Genomic DNA, 7,542 nt, shown 5'->3' on the forward strand with positions numbered 1-7,542 from the left:
TCCATATGTAACATATCCATTACCTATGGATCATAATTCGTATGTAATACTCTATATGTAAATCACAATTTTCTTGTAGTGTATCTAGTATGGAAAAATCATTCATAGTAACATATTTCCAACCTTACTAGGTCTAATTTTACAAAAAATAAGTATAGAATATTATTTTGTTAATTTATCCACCTTCCATATATGTATTCATCACCCTCCTAAAACTCAAATTCTTGATATTTCATCTCCAAAAACATCTCTTCCCACAATATCTATTGTATTTTTCTCCTTTTTTCTCACTACTATATAGTACACAAAACATTTTAAGTATAACTTGTTTATCATACATAAAGAGAAAGTGAACAACAATAACAAACATTGTTGATGATATTTTTATACAAGAATGTGGTACAAATATTTTAATTTGAATGAATCAATTTCAAAATATTGTAAGGAAGACACAAATGGGTTTCACTAAAACACTCATTTTCATATATTTTATTTGTAGCTTCAGTAGGGTGAGCAAATTTAAAAAAATAATATTCATTCCGGTTTGCACAAGGTTTCCTTCCTTGGACACACGAGTCAAAAATATATTTGAACCCTGAAAATGCAATAAATAAAAGCATAAGTTATGATCATACTTGAATACAAAAAACACACGAATGAACTTATTAATTCTTTTTTTTCAAGAGATTAATGGGAGACGTTGTTTACCAAAGTTTTAGGGAGAATTTCTTATTTTCTGGGAGAAATTGTAATTATCCAAATTAATAAAGTGTGAATATGAGAGTTGAGTTTGCATCTCTTGTAGCTTCCCAAGGAGTTTGTTTGAGTAGTGTTTAACCTTTTGATTTATATCTTCATTGCATTTTTGAGAATATAGTGTTCTTATAATAGATACTGGTGTGCAACCAATTTGACCAATTCTACTTACCACAAACTTTCGAGCTCCGAGATCATAAATTCTTTAGGGAAAAAGAAAGAATGAAGGAAACACATTTTTCACATTATTTGGAAAAAATTAAATACCTATTATATGTAAAATACTTAATTGAAAGGTGACATTAAAATTTAACAATTACTACATGTGCGAAATCAACGTATATAATTCAAAACATTTATTAAAAGATTACCTTGATATGTGAAACCAGTTGTTCAAGTAGGTAATCTGCATATTTTTCTGGATTTACATTATTATTGGTTCCATTTGGATACTTGAAATAGTTCAACATGTAATCATTAGATCCAATTGATAAGAGATATAAGGAATTGGCTAAGTAATGTCTTAGTTTTGTTTTGCTATGTATGCTTCTTGGAAGATCGTTGGCCACAGTTGAGATGAAGTATTCAATTTATTTGTCTAAATACAAACAATCTCCCTTCGTCACAAAATAAAAATATGATGAGAAATAAATTAAATAAGAAATTTTTATTTATGAGTCAAATATGTTTCTTATCATTAAGTGGCTTTTAAAAATTATATTTTTTTTCTAAATTGAATATATGTTGTATTTTATAAAAATTATATAAAACATCTTTTCAACAAATAACATTTAAAATATTTATTATACCATAAATGGAGTTCTATTGTGAATTAGAATATAACTTTCATTTCTTCTTTGCTGGAAAGGATATTTTATATGACTTCCATAAAATGCAAAGAAATAAATATATAGTTTTTATAAATGAAACATAATTTTTGAAAACAATTTGAGGAAAAAAAAGTACATTAAACTCTATTTATTTATTTTGAATCTTACTGCTCCAGTTGAATTCAAGATTTCACAAGAGCCTGATGCATAGTTAATTTATCTTATTACTTGATGTCTCCTAGACTTGTTCACACCTAAGTATGGAGGTGACATTGGCAAACCCAATCTAATAGCTACAAAAGGACAAAAAATGTATAATAATCCTTGTAACATTGTTTTTTTTTTATGTTTGCATGGAAATAATAAATTAAAAAGTTACCAATAAGGTCATCAAGGGTTCTTCCATTACTAAACCTTCCTGTAGAACAGTTATTGAAGTCAATACCATAGGGAAATGCATTTGCCTTGACAAGTGTGTTGAGGTTGTTATTATTTCCAGCATCTACAGTTGAATCACTAAAAACGTACAAAGCTGGCACAATCCTCTTTCTAGAATGTGAGGCATTGGCAAATAATGCTAATTGTTGAGTTATGATTATGCAAATAACCCAGAGAATTTTTAAGCTTTTTCCCATTTTGTTTTATTTTGGAGCAATTGAACAATGCAACTAGTTTCTTAAATAATGGTTTTTTAAGTAACCATTACTTATTCATAACAATAAGTACAACTCAAATGTGTGTAGTTATCTCTCAGCATGTTTCATTTTTAATTCCTATTTTGTTTCCAAATACGAGTTTTGTTATTCCTTTCTAAATTAGATAAAGACTAACTCATTCTACTTTATTCTTTCCTTTTCTTCTAATTCCTATTTTATTTCCAAATACAATTTTTGTTATTCTTTTCTACATTAGATAGAGGCTAACTCATTCTACTTTATTCTTTCATTTTCATCTATTTTTAGCTCCATCTTTCTTCATTTTTCTTAACTAATTTTTAAAGTTATATTTCTTATTTTTATTTTTGTGTAAATATAGTTCTTATTAGTTAGAAGGTAGCTATATATAAAATAGTTATGTCAAATCAAATTCATTTTTATAGTATTTTTTATTTTAAAATCTCTTCATTGTAAAATTTTTTACTCTCTAGTAAATCATTAATATTAACAATTAAGTTTGAAGAAAATGAGTTGCAAAAGTAAAATGTGTGTAATTAACCCTTATTTTCTTAAATTTATTTCTTTCTTAATTTTGTTTCTTATGCACCTCTACTTTTTTTTAAAAAATACATATATTTTTTATTTATTTGTTTTTATCATGAAAGAAAACTATATAATAATAAATTGAGTACTTAGGGTACTTCAATCCTTATACGTGACATTTACAATAATAGGCATCGTAAATTATTTGATTACTTAGGCATTTACATTAATAAATTGACTACTTAGGGAAGGTACTTCAATCCTATACCGAACATAACATTTTTCAAATGATTTGATTACAAAAGAAAAATCCATTTTTGAGCTATTTAACCAAACAATATGCCTAACATGTCCTTAATATTGTAGATAAAAATTCATATTGCAAAAGATAAGTCAATCTTTCTACTATGTCAAAGAATGCATTCTATTTTCATAAGATTGCACCAAAATTTCACAAGACAACACGTATGCAACACCTATTAAAGTACTGTTATATTTCCTTGTTTTCTTCCATGGGACACTTTACTATTTAGCATTTTCTTTGTTATAGTATGGTGTTCTCCATAATACATTAAGCTACTCACGCATAAGATTTCTTCCAAAATACTTCAACTATCTTTTCCAGTACCATCTTTCATATCCCTTTGAACTTCTTTACAATGGGTGTAAAGCCCATTTTCCTTAGTGGTAATTCTAAGACACTTGCACAAAAGCTAAATTAAAAAAAAAAAAGTGTTTTAGTATTTTATATATCACTCCCTTTGCCCCCTCTCTTATAGGTTAGGCTATATTCCTTTTCATCCCACTAATTACATATATGCTTTATTGTCAAAACCCTTTACTATTTATTAAATCACAAAAAAGCACTAGAGGGTGGTGAATAGTGTTTTAAAAGCTATTTTGCAAAGTGGGATCTAATGGATTTGTAAAAGATAAATAATTCAAATAAGATGTTTATACACTGGTTTTTATAAAGGGTGTATATGACAAACGTTTTTAAAGAGCAAAGCAATAAAATACAGATTTTATACTACTTCACTCAATCTTGAGTTACATCCAACTATCCCTTAAGAACTTTTAAAGGAGTTTCATTAATCTTTAAGAATCTTACACAAGTTTTACCTCTTCAGGTTTATAACGAGCATTTAATGGTCATTCATCGGACAATGTTTTCTCTAGAAAGCTTTGCTTGATATAACATTATATTGAATATTCATTCTTTTTTAATGTTACTGTCATATAAGAGATAGACTTTTGTTTTCTTAGGAAGCTAGCTTATTTTACTCATATAGTTTATTAAGAGATTTCAATGAGAGATAATTTCTTCAAAACACTTATCTTATGAGATTGTTTATATAATTTTGCGCTTGTGTTCAAATGAGGTTAGTGCTTAGATGCAAGATCATACATGTGTTATCTAGTTCAAACGCTATGGGGGTATAGATACTCTATTAGGGGTTTTATATCGTTTAGGGCAAGTTTTTAAGCTAGCATTTTGCTTAATGGGATGAATATCCTTTATCCTGATATGTTATTCTATATATAGTTTCGATAACATTTAGAGTATGTATTTGCATTATACGCTATTTTCATGGTCAGAATTACTCTAACATTTATCATGTATATTTTGTCTTGGTGATTCAGATAAACGATTTTGTTGGTTAATAATCTGCCTTTTGGGTAAACCCAATTGTTTGGACCCTTTTTTTTATAACAATATTTCATTGAGTATTGTTTGATAAATTTAAAAACATAAAACATGGGTTTCTGGACATTATGATTTTGTCTCAACAAAAAACACAAGCAGCATCATTAATTCAGAGTGAAAAGTATGACACAAGTATGATATTTACACCTGAAATTAAGGTTTTCTGAATGTTATAAAAATATGATGATCATGTTTTCTTTTTTCCACTTAAAATAATGGAATTTATAAGCCATAAAAATAAAGTTAGGTTTTGTAAAAGTTAGTAAAAAATACCATTAACATCGTTAATTAAGAGTGAGAAGTATTACATGATATGGCTTTTGCATCGTCTTTTAAATGTTAAGTGGAAAGTTAGTGAAAAACACCATCAAAATTGTTAATTAAGATAAAAAAATTATAACATTGAGAGGACATTGATTTAATATTTTAATAAATTATTATAAGGTCAAAGAAAGGAATTATGATTATTGTTTATTAGTGAAAACTTACGTGGAAGGTAGACTTGTTAACTTTTATCATATAATTATAAAAAGTAAAAAATTAATTATTCTAATTATTATTAAAATAAAAATTTTATTAAATGTATAAAAGATACATTTTTAATATATAATTATAATTTATATATATAGATAATTTAAAAGATAAAATAATTCATATTAACAAAAATAAAATCCACAATAGAATGTTCAAACCAAAAAAATATTATAGAATAATTGTCAAGATCAATCCTTATTTACATGTAGACTTGGAACATAGAGTATAGTGTCTCCGAGTGCATTTAGTAATTACTTGTTGAATGAAATGCATCAAAATTATATGACAAATTCAGTTACTTAAGGAATTCTATTAAACTACCTTGCACATATAAATATAGGACATATTTCTTTTTCAAATTGACTAGATAATTAAGATTACCTGGAACACATTTTTAATTACAGGTTACTTTCTTTTAATCTCCTAGTTAAAAGTGAGTGTGTCAATTTATTTGATTTTATAAAACCAAAATATAATAAAAAATTATTATTACTACAATTATAAAAATAAATATAAATACCTTTTATCAATTTATTATAGATAATTATTGTAACTTTAAAAAATAGTTAACTTTAAAAAAGGTTAAATAAAATAAATCAATTTAAAAAAACTGTCATTTAAAAAATAAAATTGATAAAATAATTACTTTAATTTAAAATAATAGTTATTAAAAGAAAAAACATAAAAAACAAATATATATACTAAAAGAGAAAAATCTTTTTTATATAATAATATCAAAATTAACTAATTTTAACAAACAAAATTTAAATTTCATATTTGTATTTAAATTTTTTAACTATTTTAATGATAATAAATTAAATTTTATAATAAAATGTGACTATACAAAAATAGAAAAATATAACTATGAATTTTAATTTTTTTTATCTATAAAATTAATAAGTTAATAAATTACTTATATTTAACGAGAATTATAATTTTAGAAAAATTACAATTACCTTATCATTGATTTCATTAATTTAAATTATTTTATTAAATTTAGAAATATGATTAAACTTAGGACGAATATATATTTTCGATCGATTAATTAGAATAAAAATATTATTAAAATTAATATTTGGATTTTAAAACTAAAATAATTTTTTATTTAAGTAATTAGTTTGATTGTATATATTTGTTTAGAAATAAAAAAAGTTAAAAAGAAATAGAAAAATTAGAGTAGTATTTGAATCTTAATCCATTTCTTCATATAAGATAAGGAAGTCAAAATTGGACCTTGAGGATTAAATTATGATAGACAAAAAGGCTTTTAGGGTTAGAAAGAGACACCCTTGAAATATATATATATATATATATATATATATATATATATATATATATATATATATATATATATATATATATATATATATATATATATATATATATATATATATATATAGAGGTGTCTCCATCCTTGCATTTCATCTTGGATTAATGTAATGTTATGTTGTCAAATTTAGGCCAAACACTTCCTAAATTAAGGCTAGAGCAACCCTAGAGGCATCCTTAGTCACCTTTCTCCTTGAGTTGGCCTCATTTCTCTTGAAGTCATCACGCAACACCACACCATCACCATCTACACAAAAACTGTGACCATTTCTCCTTGTCCAGTCCTAGCTACATGACCTTGGACCTTATTCCCATTATATTTCCCCACCAATCCTCCAAGGAAACACCCCTCCATGCACATCTCCTAATTTTGGCCCAACCTAGGATAAGAATATTGTTATCACTTGGGCTCAGTTTCATTTAATTCAATATTTGAAAAACTTAATCTCCTCCATATTATATGAATTTCACTCAGGGTCATATCGTGCTAATTAACAAGTACATGGGAGATCGAACGTGTGTCTCAATATGCATCCACACTTTGATGTATCCAATCCTATCTGTTGTATTCATTCCAATTCCTCGACAATGAGATCCAAAGCATATCAAGATACACGTCTAATAAGTCTTTTGGATTTTATTCCTTTAAAAGGTCCACTCGTAAGCAAGAAAACTTTTTTGAAGGACGCGCTAATCTTGTTGTGTTACAGAATAATGATGTTATGAATAGCATCTCAACAAGAACAAATATCTCTCATACTAATGCTCAAAACTTTCTATAGACTCTAATGAGCATACTTAACCCTGACATAAAAACATCAACACTATAAAAAATATTTATTAAACACAACTAAGTAAAATAACATTAAAACATACATGTTTGTGGTTGTGTTCCCTACATGCATTACTCTGTTCGTCCAAGCCTTTACAAATTATGTATTCATGGAATAATCTAAATATGATTGACATATTTGAAAAATAAAGGCCATGAACTACAAACGTACTGAAGACATTGTCATAGTTATTAAACATGGTCTGATATTCACATTCCATAAAATTTTCTCAAACTTCCACCACCACATCCCAAGCCTCAATAGAATCAACTAACCTGTTACATTTCGCATTAAAAATTTTCAGGATATAGAAGCAACATGATATCTGATATGTCTGAGAGAATACATTTGCA

At 26.0% G+C, this 7,542-nt stretch overlaps 1 pseudogene; it reads right to left on the reverse strand.

The window, feature by feature from the left end:
* Positions 1-410: 410 nt before the first annotated feature.
* On the reverse strand, positions 411-2,221 carry LOC128197901 (GDSL esterase/lipase At2g03980-like; annotated as a pseudogene).
* Between the last annotated feature and the right edge of the window lie 5,321 nt (positions 2,222-7,542).

The sequence above is a fragment of the Vigna angularis genome, chromosome 7 (genome assembly GCF_016808095.1).
Source record: "Vigna angularis cultivar LongXiaoDou No.4 chromosome 7, ASM1680809v1, whole genome shotgun sequence".
Classification (NCBI taxonomy): domain Eukaryota; kingdom Viridiplantae; phylum Streptophyta; class Magnoliopsida; order Fabales; family Fabaceae; genus Vigna; species Vigna angularis.